We start from the raw sequence: 17,529 nt of genomic DNA, 5'->3' as shown, positions 1-17,529 counted from the left end.
AAGGCCCTACCATCTGGTCCTTGCTCACTTCTGCAACCACTGCCGGTAGCTAAACCACCTGGCTTTGAGTTCTGGCTTCGTCACTTACTACCTTTTTGACTCCAGTCTCATTTGTGGAATGGGTTTCATGTTTGTTCCTACTACATGGGGTTGTTGGAAAGATAAAATGAGATTTGAACCATGTCTGGCACATAGTGCACAGTTCAGGCCACTACTATTGGGATTACCTCTCCCTTTTTAAAGGATCCCAGGACTTCCAGTGTATTTACAGTATCCATAAGACCCTGCCCTTTGAGATCTGGCCTCTAGGCCTTGAGTCACCCCTTCCTGACTTGCTCATTCTCCCCTTGGCTGTGCAGTGGGACCACATGGGTGGGCTCTCTCCTTCCAACAGGCTCAAGTCTTTTGTGTCTATGTTCCTGTTCCTGACTGCCCCTGCAATCGTGTTTCCTGTCATTTGGCTCTTAGAGACTCCTTCCTTGTAACCCATCTTTGCTCATCCTTGCTAGCCCATTATCTTGTGTTAATAGGTTTTGCAGTGCTGGTTACTGTCTGAAATGGTTGCTGATTTTCTCCATGGTCTTCCACATGAGAAGTAGACTACATGAGAGTGGAGTTTTGTCTGTGACGTTTACAGTTTTGAGCTGCATAGTGCCTGGCATTAGACTAGGTGCTTAGTAAATAGTTCTTGCAGAAATTAATAAAATGCAGAAAGAATTCTTTTTTTTTTTTTTTTTAACGTTTATTTATTTTTGAGACAGAGACAGAGCATGAACAGGGGAGGGGCAGAGAGAGAGGGAGACACAGAATCTGAAGCAGGCTTGAGACTCCGAGCTGTCAGCACAGAGCCCGACGCGGCGCTCGAGCTCATGGCTGTGAGATCATGACCTGAGCCGAAGTCGGACGCTTAACTGACTGAGCCACCCAGGCTCCCCAGAAAGAACTCTTAACAAGCAGTTGTATTTATAACATCTAACTGCCCCAATGCTTGTTTTATTTTGGCAAACCCTGCTTGCTTGTTAGCATGTAAAACTCTTAAAACACATTAAATGGTTATTGTAAAGACAGCTGGGGAGGTGGGGGTGAGGGGAGGTGAAAATTTGTTTCTTTATAATCTATGAGAGGGAGGATGTTGATGAAGTTGCCTAGGAAGAGAGGACAGGTTGACCAGTTGCCTGGGGGACCATAAGAGAAGGTTAGGGGAAAAGCTTCCTCCTGAGATTAATTGGTTGCCTGCATGGCCCCATCATAGACCTCCCTGAATACCAGTGTTCTGGGAGGAATATCTGTATGTTTAACTCTGGTCTCATGAGACTCTTAGGCCAGAATCAGTGTAGGAAACACTGGGCCAGAGGCCCTGCTGCTTCCTGCTACTTGCAGAAGTTTTGCTACCCAAACTTTGTGGCCAAAGAGTAGGAACCCATGTGGCTGTCATTTCTCAGTGTCTGCTAACACCTGCAGCAGAATCGTCAAAGATGCTTGTTAAACATGCAGATATAATGCCCCACCTAAGACTTGCTGAGTCAGGATTTCTGGGAAGGAAGCTGAGGAATTTGCATTTTAAACAAGCTTTCCAGGTGATTCCTAAATATATTGTTTGAGAACAGTTGCTTTAGTTTGTGTGTTTATCTGTAGAAAATGTTGTAAACCAGACCCCCTCATTTACTACCTGCTTCCCACTATTTCATGTCTTAGAATCTTTAGACAAATATACCACTTGAAGTATTAATACCTTTTGATAGAAAATAGTGAGAATGAGTTTAGCCACTACCCTCCTCCACCTCCAAAGTTCTGTTTTAATGACCATGGTTTCCAGCATAGGCTTGTTTCCTATCTGCTGTACACGGTTTATAGCAGAGTGGAATGCCCTGCCTTGCCCTTGAAGTATCCACAGCCCCCTCCTGTGTGCACTTGGCTAAACTGGGGCATAGGGGAGCAGGTCTTGCTTTGTCCACGAGGATGTTCTTTGACCTTGTTCGGGGCAGCGGAGTTTTATGTTTGACTGTGGGCCTGGACTCTAAGCTGGGCTCTTTAGGGACTCATGTAAAACCATAATTTCTGGTGCAGCCACTGTCCATTGTTAGCCTGTCGGGTTTTTCACTTAGGCTGGTGACTGTGGTGATGACATGTGAAGTTCAAGGACCACAAAGTGAGGTCTGGAAGGCAAACTGTGTTGGGTGAGCACTAGGTAGGAGAGGATGAGGATGAACAGAGTCCTAGGATTGTAGTTGAGCAGGTGCCTTTTGTAGGTGTGTGCATATACACGTGAAAACAAAGCAGAAGCAGGAGGGAGTAAGTGGAAGTGGAAACTCCCAATAATTGTGATGTATTTCTTCTGCACTTCTCCTTTAATGAAGTTCTGAATCCCACTTGTGAGGCTTCTTGACAGACTAGGAAGGAAGTAGAGAAGTTGAAGGGGTCTGTAAGAATGAACACGATTAAAGTTCTCCTTAGCAGTGTTCTCTGAGCAGCGGTGAAAGGAGCTAGTTGACTTAGCCTGGGGAAAAGCTGACCTCAGGGTGTGAGTGGGGAAAGCCACGTGGAGGGAAGAAGTCCAAGGGCAGTGTGGAGGGAGGTGCCTACCTCCTACACATTCCTCCCTGAGAAGGGAACATGGAAACACTTGACTTCTAATTGTCTTTAGATAATGTCTGAAGCTGGCGATGGTGAGAAGAAAGTTCATTATATTATTCTCTCTGTTTTGGGAAATTTACATAATAAAGAAAAATGTCATTATATTACAAAATAGCATGATTTCTACCTAAAAATTTATGTCTACATAATATAGAAGGATTATCACCCACGGGCAAATAGTTGTTATCTCTCAAGGATGGGATTAGAGGTGATTATTTTCTTTTTGTACTAATATTTATTCCAAACTGTAAAGATAAATGTGTACTGCTGTTGTCATTGGAGGAAATGACTTAGTAATTAGGTAACTTTGGTTGGGTTTACAGGAGTGGGTCTTTGTTGTTGGTTCCAAACTAAGATAGAACTCCTTCAGCTGATGCGTAGGCAGAGGGGTCTGGGAGGGTGTAGATTTATATATGTACACATCTGATGTCACCAAAAGTGTGGTGAGGTTGGGGTTAGGGCTGTTTGCGTGAGCATTCCAGCTCTGTCCACCACTTGAACTGTGTGATTTGGATTGCTGTGTCATTTTCCTCACCTATGAGTTGGGGAGAATCCCTAATCATCTAGATTGTTTTATTCATTTTTTATTTAAAACTTTTAAAAAATGTTTGTCTCTTTTTAAGAGAGCGAGCAAGACAGAATGTGAGCAGAGGAGGGGCAGAGAAAGAGGGAGACACAGAATCTGAAGCAGGCTCCAGACTCTGAACTGACAGCACAGAGCCTGGGACAGAACTTGAACTCATGAACCACAAGATCATGACCTGAGCAAAGTAGGATGCTTAACCTACTGAGCCACCTAGACGCTCCTATTTTTTTTTGAAGTTTGTTTATTGAGAGAGAGACACGAGGAGAGAGGGAGAATGAATCCCAAGCAGGTCCCATGCTGTCATTGCACAGCCGGACTCAGGGCTCCATCTCACAAACCATGAGATCATGACCTGAGCCCAATTCAAGATTGGGACGCTGAACTGACTGAGCCACCCAGGCACCCCTCATGTACATGTACATTGTTTTAAATGTGAAGGAGCATGGGGCACCTGGGTGGCACAGTTGGTTGAGCATCCAACTTCGGCTCAGGTCATCTCACAAAGTTCATGAGTTTGAGCCCACATCAGGCTCTCAGCTGTCCCCGCAGAGCCCACTTCAGATCCTCCGTCCCCCCCGCACTGTCTCTGCCCCTCTTATGCTTGTGCTGTCTCTCAAAAATTAACCTTAAAAAAATGTGAAGGAGCATCCTAAACTTAAATTGTTACCAACTGTTGAGGTATAAATTCAGTGCAGTGTGCTGGAGCAGGCACGTACCAACTGATGATAAAATGTTAGGACTTTGATTAGCTGGTTCATATATTGGTAACTTGAACTCTGGCATAATGGGAGTATTTACACCAAGGAAATGGGCAAATGTTACAAGTTAGGTGTTTTGTTTTGTTTTTTTTTGTTTCTTTAATGTTATTCTTTGAGAGAGAGAGCATACACGCGTGTGCACGCACAAGCGGGGGAGGGGCAGAGAGAATACGAAGCAGGGTCCAGGATCTCAGCTGTCAGCACAGAGCCAGATGCGGGGCTCGAACTCAGAATCTTGAGATTGGCCTTAGCCGAAGTTGGACACTTAACCAACTGAGCCACCCAGGTACCCCTCCCACCTCTCCATTTTTTAAAGGTAGTTGTTAAACATTTATCAGCATACTATTTGGGTGTGTTTGTGCTTGGCACTTTGTTGACTACTTGATGATTATTCTCATCCTGGGATTCCCTTATCTGCTACCTACAAATTTTTTTTCAAAGCCAGACCCTCATTTACTTACCTAACCTGTCTTGCAGCTTGGAGTGAGCATATGACTTAATTTTGGCTAAGGAGAGTTAATGGAAATCTACCTTAGGACTTCTGGAGAAGAATTTTTTTCTCACTGAAAAAAGTGTAGGCACAGGAGGAGCTGACCTCTCTTAATGCTCCGATAGTTCCTTCGTTTTCTATCTTTGGGAAAGTAATTAAAGGGTATGATTGTTGGAGCTAGGGCATCTGTCTTGTGACCATGAGGCAACAAGCCTAGGAATGAAAAGCCAACACATGAGGAGGCAGTTGAGTGGCTTTATGAAATTGTGAAGCTACTGAACTGACTTTAGGACCACCTCTCCCTGGACTTGTTAAGTAATCAATCAAACCATTATGGACCAGTTGTCAATTTGCTGCAGCTAAAAGCATTCTCATGTTGTCATGGTAGTTTTCATTTATATATTGGCACCTGGAATAATCACAGTGTGAGCCCTTCCTTTTGTTTGTTTATTATTTATTTTCTCTCTCTCCAGAGAATGCACATCCCCAAACTCTCCTACTCTCTGGCTTAGACAGAGAGCGCCTGTGTCTTGTCTGTTAGGCAGTAAGTTTTGCCCCATGCCTATCAGAAGCTTAGAGGAAATGGAAATGGCTTCTTCATTTATTTCCATCTGTGTCAGAAAGTGTTTAGGCAGAAGGAAGAGCCCTGACCTCTTTTGTTTGGAGGGAAAGATTCTATGGATCTATAGCATTTTTGGGGGAAACATGTTTAGGCTAGAAGGGAACTTAGAGATGGGTTGCTCTCATTTAATAGAAAAGGAAATTGAGTCCCAGGGAGTTTAAAGTGACTTGTTAAGGCAGATCTGGGCCAAGCACTTGTGTGCCCTGATTTGTTCTTGCAACTTTTCTTGGCCTCCCTTAGGTACACAGTCTTCGCTTCTGGTAAACACCCTCACGTTGTCCTGGCAATGAAAATTACTCTGCATTTGGGGGCACCTAGTATCTCTGTGAGAGCTGGGGACTGTTTAGTTCACCATTTGATCTTAGAGCTTGCCAGAATCTTTATTGGGGTCTCTGGGCAGAGAGAAGAATACTCTGGGAGTTCAGGCACTCTGTGTTTTTTGGTGGAAGGTTCCCAGCGTATCTATGGCCTCTGGTGTAGACGGCTCTGGCTTTGGCATTGATGGGCTCTGCGTGTTCTTGGCTGAGATACTCTTATTTCTGGGTAAGCTCTCTCAGAGATATAGACAGGTGTACCAGTTGCCTGCTTCCAGGGAGCACACTTGTGTTCTATATAAATGGATCCCCCTTAGTTATGACCTGCTGTGGCCTTGAGGAGAATTTCACCCTCTCGGTTTTATTTACCATGTTTTCAGGGAAGCGTTTCAGGAAGCGTTTCAGGTATATATATATACCATGTATATATATGCATGCCAAACAAATTGAGCCATTATTATTGAGCACTTTGTAGGCCCTTTGCCAGCCGGGAGGGTAGGGCCTAAAACTTCTTTTCTATGTCCCCGGCTTTGAACACAGCACCTGGCCCCTACCTAGGACTCAAACTTTTTTCTATGAGTAAATGGGACAATAAACAAATGGTAGGAGCATTGGTCCTGGACCCCCAAAGACTTCAGTATAGGGTAGTGGTTTTCATTTGAGAGTGATTCTCCCTTCCCCTAGGGGAAATTGGCAGTATCTGCAGAACTTTGGGTTTTATAACTCTGTGTGGCCAAGTGCATATATATATATACATGCTGCTACTGACATCTAGTAGGTAGAAGCCAGGATTGTTTGTGACCTTCTCTAATACTTTGCCCCCACCAAGGATTATCTGGCCTTAAATGTCAGTAGTTCCAAGGCTGAGAAACCCTGGTCTACAGGAAGTGATAGACCTGTAACTCAGGAATACAGTGTTTCAGATACTCTTTGAGAGGAATGTACAAAGTCCTGTGGAAACAGGTGGGAGTGACTTTTTTTTTTTTTTTTTTTTTTTTTTTGATGGGACCTACTATAGGAGATTTTTGAGTCTGGGACTTGAAGGATGTGTAGGAGTGGATGGGGCTGAGGATGTGGAAGAAAATTAATTTTGGGGTAGAGGGAGCAGCTTGTGCAAAAGGCCAGAAGGAATGTGGGATGGGCTGTGGGCTTTGGGCCTGAGGCGTGGTGTGGGATATGCTGGGGGAAGCTGGGTTGGAGTGGGAGAGAAAGGTGAGATCAAGTTACGGGGGCCTTTGCTGTGTTAAGGCATTTGGATATTATAGCGGAGGTGGTGAGGTGCCGTTCCAGGGTGTGAAGTTAAACGGATGAGACTGAGATGACTAATGTTTGCAGTTTGAGGGGACAGTGTCTCTGAGGGTCTTATTGAGGCAACAAGACTGAGTAGCCAGGTGGTCACTGACATTCCATGTCTGGGGGTGGATGTATTATTTTCTTGCAGCTTCCATAACAAGTTTCCACAGACCAGGTGGCTTAAAATAATGGAAATGTATTCTCTCGCAGCTCTGGAGGCCACGAGTCCAAAGGGAGTGTTGGTGGGGTTGCGCTCCCTCTGGAGGCTCTAGGGGAAGATCCTCCCTTTCCTCTTCTAGTCTCTCTTGGCCCCAGTGTTCTTGGCTTCTTTGTGGACATCTCAGTCTGATTTCCGCCTCCAGCTTCACGTGGCCTTTTCTGTGTGTGTCTCTTTGTTGGGTGTGCCTTATATGGACACTTGTTGCTGCATTCAGGGCCTACCTGGGTAATCCTGGATGATCTCATCTCAAGATCTTTAACATAATTACATCTGTAAAGACCCTTTTCCAAAATAAGATAACATTTACAGGTTCTGGGATTTGATGTGGATATCCTTTAGGGGTCTGTTTTTTTGGCCAACAGGGCTTGAGAAGAAGGAGGAGAGGATTTAAGAGATTATTTCGGTGGCAGAATTGATAAAGTGGATGTGTGAGGTAAAAGAGAGGAGTATAAGAATATATCAGCATTTTTAGCTTAGATTAGTGGTTCCCACACTTTCTGATCTTAGGGTCCCTTTATAATCTTAAACATTATTGAGAATCCCATAGAGCTTTTGTTTATGTAGGATATATCTTGAAATTTACTTTATTAGAAATTAAAACTGAAAAATTTTAAAAATATATATCCATTTAACTGCAATAATAAACCAGCATCTTGTTAAAATGTTTTTTATGAACAATAACTTGTTACTGTGGCATTGTTTTACGTTTTTGCAAATCTCTTTAATATCTAGATTCTCAAATCTAGTTCTCCATTCAGTCTCTTATAATATGTTGTGTTGAAAGATATGAAGGAGAGTAGGCCTCACGTGGATGTGTAGTTGGGAAGTTCTTGGGAACCACAGAGGACTTGAACCTGGAGTCCACTGGCTCACACAGTTGGGTAAGTCGATCGATGGTGGTCCCGAAGCCATCATGCCATAGGAAACAAAAGAACTTGTTTATTTTTTTTTCCAAGGGTGGTGAAGGTGGGAGTGGAGAGAATGAGAGCATTTCTGAATGTTTTCAGTTTGAGAGAACTCTTGGGATTCCAGGTTGAAATGTATAGTAGCTGAAGTTGGAATTACGGATTTGGGTGTGTTATGTGTGTAGATATTTCAAGTCATGGCTGTGATTACTGTTGAGTGTGCAGAGATGGAGAAGCTGGCTTAGGATGGAACTTTTCGGGGCTGTACATCCTGAAGAGGGCACTTGTTAAGGAGATGGGTATGGGGTGATGGGTGGCCCAAGGGGAGAGGTAACATAGGGTGAGGTTCCAGCTATGTTGGTGGCCTCTTAGTTTAGCAGTTTCTCGCCTCAGGACCTTTGCACATGTGCTTTCTGCTGTCTGGTTGCCTTATTCTCTTCATCACTGAGAAGTGCTTGTTTTCTCCTCAACACTCAATGCCATTTGTGTTTGATTTATTTCTTATCTGCTCTGTCTCCCAACCAGTAGAAGTTCCGTGAAGCAGGGACCATGTCCGTTTCACACCCCCCCCCCCCCCCCCCCCCCCCCGATCTCCAGAAGTCAGGAGAGGGTCTGGTGTATGGTAAAAGTTAAATACCTATGTCTTGACAGGATCTGGCAACCAGTCATTATTCAGCCAATGGTTATTAGAAGCCTGGTACAGGGCATGGGGATACCAGGAAGTATAAGACATGGTTTCTACCCTTGAGGGACTTTGGAGGGGTGATACTCCTGTACACTGGGTGGCAAAGTCACTGAAAGTTTTAGTAGGGTGGTGGCAACAAATGAGGGAGGGGTCAGTTTTTGTGAGGGATTAGAAGTCTTCAAGGAATGGGGGTGTTTTCCGGATGACAAGGCCTTCTGGGCAGATGGTATGAGGAAAGGCACAGAGATGGGAAATAGGACATGATCTTCAGGTCAATTGCAAATAGTTCACTAAGGTGAGAGTATATTCAGTCAATAAGCTGAACATGCCTATAGATTTTTTTGGGAGATTGAGAGAGAAGTAGATCTTGAAACTATGGGAGAGAGAGGGGTATCTGCTGAGTGAGACGGACTTTGTCCTGGGGCCAGGGGATTGAGGTCCCAAGGGGAGGGACACCTTATGCGTGGTGTTACAGATTACTGCCTCTGAGAAAGGAAAGGAGGCAGGACTTATCTGGGGCTTTCTGTTTATCCTGAATTTTCTACAGGCATTTTCAGAGTCAGTTTTAATGTGCGAAGATTTTCCTCAGCAGGAACAAACTTAGCCTTCAACCCACATCCAGCATGCCACAGTTTAGCTATGCAAATGCTGCCTTATTGTCAATTAAAATTTGGTAGAATTTGCTGCTTTCCTCTTCCAGCCATTTCATTCATGGATTAATCTAATGAGGTTGTTGAGATTAGGACCATTTGAGGCATTGGCAACAGTGAAGAACTAATAAAAATGTATTTTGTCTGAAGTGTCATTGGGATTTTTTTGCTAAGATACTGGTTTACGTAGAAGCATGGAGGCCCTATCAAAATTATGTCCAAGGCATTGCTAAATAATTTACCTTTCTCCTGAGTTCTGTGAGGAAGATTAATATTGACATTACTCAGTTGTTTTTGTTTTTATTTATTTATTCTATTTTATTTATTTTTTTAGAGAGGGAATGAGCATGTGAGCATGTGCGAACAGGGTAGGGGCAGAGCGGGGGAGATAGAATTCCAGGCAGGCTCCACGCCCGGAGCCCCATGCGGGGCTCTATCCCAAAACCCTGGGATCATGACCTGAGCCAAAATCAAGAGTCGGATGCTCAACTGACCGAGACATCCAGGCACCCGTTTTTGTTTTTCTTTTTCTTTTTCTTTTAAAGCTTCACACAGTGCTGTGTTGGCAGCATGGAAAATACTTTCGGGGTCAGAGCTGTTTTTACTCCTTGGTCAGTTTTAGACTAAATGTCAACTCCCTCTTGAAAAAAAGATTCTTTATGAATTGGAGATACTATTTACATTTTGACTACTCACATGAAATCTGCTTTTAAGTCATTATTAAGTAATCAAAATGTTTTTGAAATTATATTTTCATTTACTTAGTACTTGATATATACCTCCCACTGTGCTAGGTGATGTGGGGGTGTAGAAAAGAAATAGAAGTCTGCTTCTGTCCCCTCTAGAACAGTGCTTCTCAAAATATCTGTGTTGAGGGACCAGTTTTTTTTTTTTAATTAATTTTCAATCTGTTGCAGACTGATAGAAATATGATTAAAGTGAATTACTAGAAAAATACAGCTTGAATGTAGAGGCAATGTCAAATTGCTGCAAAATTTTGCAAACACTTTTAGTTTTTGCATCTTTCTTTTTGAGGGCCAGTAACAGCTATGGACCACACTGAATAGCACTGCTCAAGAAATTAACGTCTGGGGGCTCCTGGGAGGCTCAGTCAGTTAAGCATCCATCCGACTCTTGGTTTTGGCTCAGGTCATGATCTCATGGTTTGTGAGTTCGGACCCCACACCGGGCTCCGTGCTGACAGTGTGGATGGAGCCTGCTTGGGATTCTCTATCTCCTCTTCTCTCTGCCTCTCCCCCACGCACACTGTCTCTGTCTCTGTCAAATAAATAATCTCCAATAAATATTTAAAAAAAAGAAATTAATGTCTGGTTCACTGACCCACATAAAACATTTGAAAATGACGGGTGTATGAATTTATTTTAAAATCGAGGAATAATCCATATATTCAGTGGGGTGTATAAAGTACCACATTATATCATGATAGCTAGTGTTGATTGTGTTGGTTATCCTGAGTGCTTTACAGATTTGGTTTTATGCCAGCCTCACAAACCCCTCTGAGGTGGGTATTGTTAATCTTCTTATAGATGAAGAAACTGAGGCACTGGGTGGGAGGTGGGCTTACTTAACTTGCTTGAGGTCGGTTAGCTGCATAATGATGGAGTTGGGAGCTGGACTTCTGAGCCCATGCTGTAAAACTATTATCTATATATAGGGAGGCTAAAAATGCTGCATGAGTTCAGAAAAGAGAGGATTGGAATGCTTGGAGGTTTCAGTGGAGGGAGCAGGGTGTGAGGGGCAGGATGTGAATGAATGGGGACAGGTTGCACCCTTTCATAAGAAAAAGCTGAAGGTGGGATGAGTATTGAGGTACAGGGGAAGAGAGGGTTAGTGCCTCTGAAGATCGCTTGGAGTCCTGGCAGGTGGGGGTGGGGGTGGGGTTGGTGAGGAGCTCACATGGTCCTGCTGTCGGATTTATCTCACTAGCTCATGCCTAATAAATCTGGTGGGAGTCGGGGAGGCTGCGAGGGAGGTGGCTGTAGTAACCAAAGCATGAAGTAAAAAGAGCCCCACTGATCAGGGCTTTAAATAGGACTGGAGAAGAAGAATTGGCAGTTGGTGACAAATTGGTCAAAAGAAATGAGAGGAATGTGGAAAACACTCAGATTTCTTGGACACTGTTCAGCTACGATGGTAGGTCCTGTTGCTGGAGGACCTCAAAGTGACATTTTTGTGCTGTCTTTAGTGATACATATGATGGATATCTAGAATTACTTGATTGCCAAGTGTAGTGAATATTCAGACTCCCTTACCCATTCACCCTTTGACTTCAGGCTTGAACTGGTTTACTAAAAGGGCCTGTGGAGCTGTGGTTTATACTACCTGTCCCGTGCTTTAAATCTTGCCTTTGTTACCTGTTGTTCACCTCCTCCTGGGCTACTTTAGTGGTGGTTAATCACCAGAATTGCTTGGAAGGTTGGCTAGGCTCCTTGGAAGAAGTGGGAATGAGTAATCCTCCTGAAAATAAAAAGGGTGGAGGCTGAGAGAGATTAACAGAGGTTAACTTTCAGACAACATTTTCAGAGGTGGACCCAGGGACATTTGTTTACTTGGCTCAAAATAGCAGGTTAGCCTCTCTTTTTCCCAGTAATTGACCTAAAACAAATGGACAAAATTGCCACCATTACCAACAACAAAGAGAAACTCCCAGTCTCTCTCCCTTCTTTTCCAGGCAGAAAGAACGATGATGTGCAGTGTCACTTTGATTTTTCCTATACCCAGTTTATCCCTATGACCTGGGAAGTTTTTCTTTATGGATTAGCAATTCATTTGGTAGAAATTGCACAACACTCCTTCCTATAGGTGTGTGCCTAGCATGGGGTCGGGGATGTAATTAGGTGTGGGGTAGAATGATAAACAAAAAGGGTCAGGTTAGGGGGTAAGTGTGAATCACTTCACTGGCCGGTTAACTTCAGAGGACAGAAACCATGACTTGTGTTATGTTCTCTGCCCTCAAGTCACCTAGCACAGTGGGAGGCAGATTCAGCGCTAAGTGAAAAATATGATTTACAGGAAGAGTTTACTGGAGATGTGATCACAGTGTAAGAACTGCATGGGATTGTGACCTACCTGAGCACTGGGGGCTCTAAAGGCAAAACTACCTTTTGAGGCTGGCTTCAATAAAATTTTGGGTGGGATAAACTACTGGACACCTCAAGTCCTCTTTTCTCCTTTATGATTATGCAAATCTAAAAGTTCAAGTGTTTTTCTCAGGCAGTTTTCTTACAGAATTTCTGAGAGTTACATCCAGGTGTTTGATATTGGAAGATGACGTACATTTGAATGTGATTTGAATGTGAATTAATGGATACAATTATTTAGATAAGAGTGGAGTAAATGCTAAGTATATTTAGATACAATTTGAATCAAAGACTCTCCCACTTTAAAATGGGGAGGGACTGCCTTACTAGGGCACTTATGGGTAGGGGGAGGGCTTTCATCATGGGGAATCCACACCTTTGAGAACTGCATGTGTTCAACACATCATCCTTGGTGGATATTTCCATCCAGTTCATTGGCAAGTCACTGAGTACCTGGTCATGTGTATGATTTGGGCCTATACGTGCTGGCCATACAAATGATTCAGTGTTACCCTGCTGAGTGTCTGACGTGATTGTCACCTATTCTTTACAACAGGCATGTGAGGTCGGTGGAGATATGTCCATTTCACAGAAAAGGGAGCCTGGATTCCTTCCAATTTAGGTTTGTTGGAACCACACTGTTCTCAAAGATGTCATTGTCTTGGGGAACACATTGCCCCTACCAGGACCTGGTCCTCACGTGGCCACTTAAGCATTTCACTTCTGTCCACCTTTTGGCCTCAAATTCTCACCTTATAAAATGAGGACCTATCCTGCCTAAGCCACTGGTTTATGAAGATCAACATGAATGTGCTACTTAATGGCCAGGGAGTGGTAGTATTATTGCCATGATTTTCTTTTGTACTCTTTTTGTCTGCTACTGTGTACAGGTGTGAAGGACTTGCTGTTTTGTGTTGAGCTCCTATTCTTTGATTTCTTGTGGGTCCCCATAGTTACTGATTGATGGCCTGCAGGTGTGGTTTGGATGGGGTAAATATTAATAGCAATGTAGATGAGGGTGGAGGTAAAGAGCTGAGTTTCAGATGCGGCTTTGATGCAAATGTGGCCCTGGTGTTGGAGACATTGGTGAGGGTGGAGGAAGTGCTAGGTTGCCTTTTAGGGGAGTCTCGCATCCCTTAAGTCAGTTTGGCTCCTCCTTTGGCCTTCTTCAGGAGGCTAGTGGCATTTTGGCTGCAATGGGCTGCAATGGGGGATCCCCCCCCCCCCCCGACTTTTTTTTTCTCACACAGACATCATGTGACACCTTACTCAGAGGAGATCTAAATTAATCAGCCCCTATTTCTGTGGTGCGGGATGGGGGACAGCCGGGGTGTCCACTTACATAGAGCCAAGTGATGCTGCTTTTCTCAGCTATTGTAGACTCTACAGTGGTTTCCTCTCCTGTGTCCTGATGTTGGAGGATAGTCTTGCTGTGAGGGATAGAGCAGAGCTTCCCCACCTACCTTCCCTACTGGTGTGTTTAGTTTCCTAGGGCTCCCCTCACAACATATCACAGACTGGATGGCTTAAAACTGGACATTTATTCTCCTGGAGGTTGGGAATCCTCCTCTTGGCGGGGTCACACCTAGAAGCCTCTAGGGGAGGATAGTTCTTTGCCTTGTCCAGCTTTTAGTAGCCTCAGGCATTGCCGTGTTATAGCCCCTAGCTCTACTCTGCCTCTTTCTTCCCTCTACGTCTTTTCTCCTATAAGGACACCAGCCATACTGGATTAGGGCCTACCCTACTTCATTGTGACCTTAATTATAACTGCAAAGATCCTATTTCCAAATAATGCCATAATCCCAGGTGTAGGGTTTAGGACTGACATATCTTTTGGGGTACACAAGTCAATGTATAAACAGTGTGTCTATCTAGAGCCTCCTCTGTACATCCCCAGTTGGTCTGGTACTAGATTTTTGTCTTTTGGGTCTTGGCTAAGGAGGTCCTAGGTGTCCCTTTCTGTTTTCTCAGGAACCTCAAGCCATCAGCCATCTCTCCCTTTTCTTCTGTTATCTTCAACCATTTCCTTTGGTGGATTTTTTCTGGTGCTGTGAAAACATGCACGAGACCCACCCATCGTAGAGCTCCCTCTACCTCATGGCTCCGTTGTCCCATTTCTCTCCTCTTTCTCCAAACTTTTCCAAAAGCATCCCGTGTGCCGTCTCCTTCACTGCATACTTCTTCCTCTGCTCCTTCCAGTCTGGCTTCTTTTGCCTTCGTCGTTCCACTGAGACACGCCTCACTGAGGTCACAAGTGATAGCCACGTTCCCAGTAGCACTTACTCCTATTGAGCTCTCTGTTGGTGAAGCAATGTCTTCTCAGCTTCTGAGGTAAAGCACTCTCGTTTTCCTTTTCTCTTCTCTGGCCTGTGCCATCTCCGTCTCCTTGAAGACGTTTCCTCTCTTACCCAGCCATTAAATCAATACTGGATTTTCTGTGGGGTCTGTCCTAGATTCTTGTCTTTTCTCACTTTACCCTCTCCATAGGTTATCTCAGCCATTGCAGGTCTCGGGAACTACCTATATTCAGACAACTCAAACTTTACAATGCCAGCCAAGACTTCTCTGCACTCTAGACTTGTATATTTAAGTGCCTATAAAAACATTTTGTTCTGTTTGCTACCGCAAACTTATGTTTAAAACTAAACTTGTGGGGTGCCCGGGTGGCTCAGTCAGGTTAAGCATCGACTCTTGATTTCAGCTCAGGAAAAGATGTCACAGTTGGTGGGTTTGAGTCCCTCGTTGGGCTCTGTGCTGACACCACAGAGCCTGCTTGGGATTTTCTCTCCTTTTCTCTCTACCCCCTCCCCTGCTCTTTCTCTCTCCCCATATAGAAACAAAACAAAACAAAACTTGTGATCTGTTCCTCTTCTTTCCAGCCCTTCCCCCTCCCCCCCCAACACTGCTTATACTATTTAAAAAAAAATTTTTTTTTTTTTTAACGTTTATTTATTTTTGAGACAGAGAGAGACAGAGCATGAACGGGGGAGGGGCAGAGAGAGAGGGAGACACAGAATCGGAAGCAGGCTCCAGGCTCTGAGCCATCAACCCAGAGCCCGACGCGGGGCTCGAACTCACGGACCGCGAGATCGTGACCTGAGCTGAAGTCGGATGCTTAACCGACTGAGCCACCCAGGCGCCCCTGCTTATACTATTTTAAGAGATATTACCATCCCAGAAATCTGGGTGATATTCTTTCTTGACAACCTCACTCTGTCATTCCATCTAACACTTCAATAAAAGCCCTGTTGAGTAGCCCTCCTAAATAGCCCTTTATATTTCCCCTCTCTCTACCTCTAATCACCACCATCTTGGTCCTAGCTACTGTCATCTGATGTCCCAACTCTTTTCTTTTTTTTAAACAAATTTTCTTTCTTTTTTCAATTTTTTAACTTTTATTCATTTTTGAGAGAGACAGAGTGTGAGAGGGGGAGGGGCAGAGAGAGAGAGAGAGAGAGAGAGAGAGAGAGAGAGAAAGACAGAATCTGAAGCAGGCTCCAGGCTCTGAGCTGTCAGCACAGAGCCCAATGCGGGGCTCGAACTCAAAAACCACAAGATCATGACCTGAGCTGAAGTCGGACACTTAACTGACTGAGTCACCCAGGCGCTCCTGAAGTCCCAACTCTTAGGAGAGCCTGCTGACTAGTTCCCATCCCCTTGCTGCAGCCTCCCATTTAATCTGACCCAACTCCAGTCACTTGACCACACTGTAGATTTATTCAAGTTGTATGACTTTACCTCTCTACATAAAACCCTTTACTATTCTTGTGATAAAGATAGAAGGTCTTCACTTGGTTCATAATATCCTGTGTAGTCTGTCCTCACCCATTGCTTAGCCTCAGGTCACACCCGAGTCCCTTCTGCTCCTGCTATGATAGCCTTCTTTCTCTGATTTTCTCAACCCTGCAGTCTATTTATATGTGCTCTTCCTGTCCCTCTTTTTAGGTACCTGTATGCTCGAGATTGCTTTGCCTTCCTGATAAATTGACCCTTTTATCATTGTGAGTTGTCCTCCTTTATCTTTGATAACGCTCTTTATCTTGAAGCTATTTATTTATTTATTTAATTTATTTATTTTTTACATTTATTCAATTTTGATAGAGCACATATGGGGGAGGGGCAGAGAGAGGAGACACAGAGTCCAAAGCAGGCTCCAGGCTCCAAGCCATCAGCACAGAGCCCGACACGGGGCTCGAACCCACGAGCTGTGAGATCATGACCTGAGCCGAAGTCGGACGCTCAACCGACTAAGCCATCCAGGCGCCCCCTGAAGTCTTTTTTTTTAAATGTTTGTTTATTTTGAAAGAGACTCCACTCTTGTGAGCAAGCAGAGAGAGAGCAGAGAATCCCAAGCCTCCTTGGCCCTGTCAGTGCACAGCATTACGTGGGGCTTGATCTCAGGAACCTTGAAATCATGACCTGAGCCAAAATCAAGAGTCGGACACTCAACCCACTGAGCCACCCAGGAGCACTGAAGTCTACTTTGTCCAATATTAATATAGCTACTCCAGCACTCTTAGGCTTGTTGTTTGCACTGTTGATATCTTTCCTATCCATTTACTGTCAATTTACCTTTTACAATTTATTTATTTAAAAATGATGATGATGATGATGATGTAAATTCTATGCCCAATGTGGGGCTTGAACTCACAACCAAAAACTCAGAGTGATTCAACACTTCGATACAAATGCACTCCTTAATCCCCATCAGCTATTTAACCTGTCTTTCCATCCACCTCGCTTCTGGTAACCATCAGTTTGCTCTCTATAGTTACGAGTCTGTTTCTTGGTTTGCCTCTCCTTTTTTATCCCCCTTTGCTCATTTGTTACTTTGATTCCACATTAGTGAAGTCATGTATTTGTCTTTCTCTGACCAATTTCACTTAGGATAATACTCTCTAGCTCCCATCCATGTTATTGCAAATGGCAAGATTTCATTCTTTTTTATGGCTGAGTAATATTCCATTATACACATGTGTACGTGTGCACACACACATATCTATATAATTGCCACTGTATCCACCTATCAGTTGATGGATACTTGGCTGTTTCCATAGGATTTTGCTTTTTTATCCATTCTGACAATATCTCTCCTTTAACTGGAATCGTAGTCTATTAACATTTAATTATTTAATAAAACTTGATATGGTTGGATTTAGATATCACATGTTACTATTTGTTTTTTTCTGTGTCTCCTGCTGTCTTTTGGGTTATTAAACAGTTTCTTCTAATTTACCTATTGATATTTTAGTTATACCACCTTACACTGTG

At 43.8% G+C, this 17,529-nt stretch overlaps 1 protein-coding gene across 14 annotated transcripts in view; it reads left to right on the top strand.

Annotated features, from left to right (window-relative positions):
• The window catches only part of MED12L (mediator complex subunit 12L), a 333,571-nt gene that overhangs the window by 5,638 nt on the left and 310,404 nt on the right, over window positions 1–17,529 (top strand). The window contains exons 1-2 of one of the 14 annotated variants that reach the window (XM_060638967.2): window positions 7,650–7,798; window positions 12,815–12,880. The exons of 12 other annotated variants lie outside the window; for them this stretch is intronic. The gene's annotated coding sequence lies outside the window, so the exon portion shown is untranslated. Of the gene's footprint in view, window positions 1–7,649; window positions 7,799–12,814; window positions 12,881–17,529 lie in introns of those variants that run through there. One more of the 14 variants, XM_060638965.2, reaches the window with a different exon arrangement.

The sequence above is a fragment of the Panthera onca genome, chromosome C2 (genome assembly GCF_046562875.1).
Source record: "Panthera onca isolate mPanOnc1 chromosome C2, mPanOnc1 haplotype 2, whole genome shotgun sequence".
Lineage (NCBI taxonomy): Eukaryota > Metazoa > Chordata > Mammalia > Carnivora > Felidae > Panthera > Panthera onca.
The sequence above is the reverse complement of the archived record's forward strand: the minus strand, read 5'-3'. Positions and strand labels throughout refer to the sequence as shown.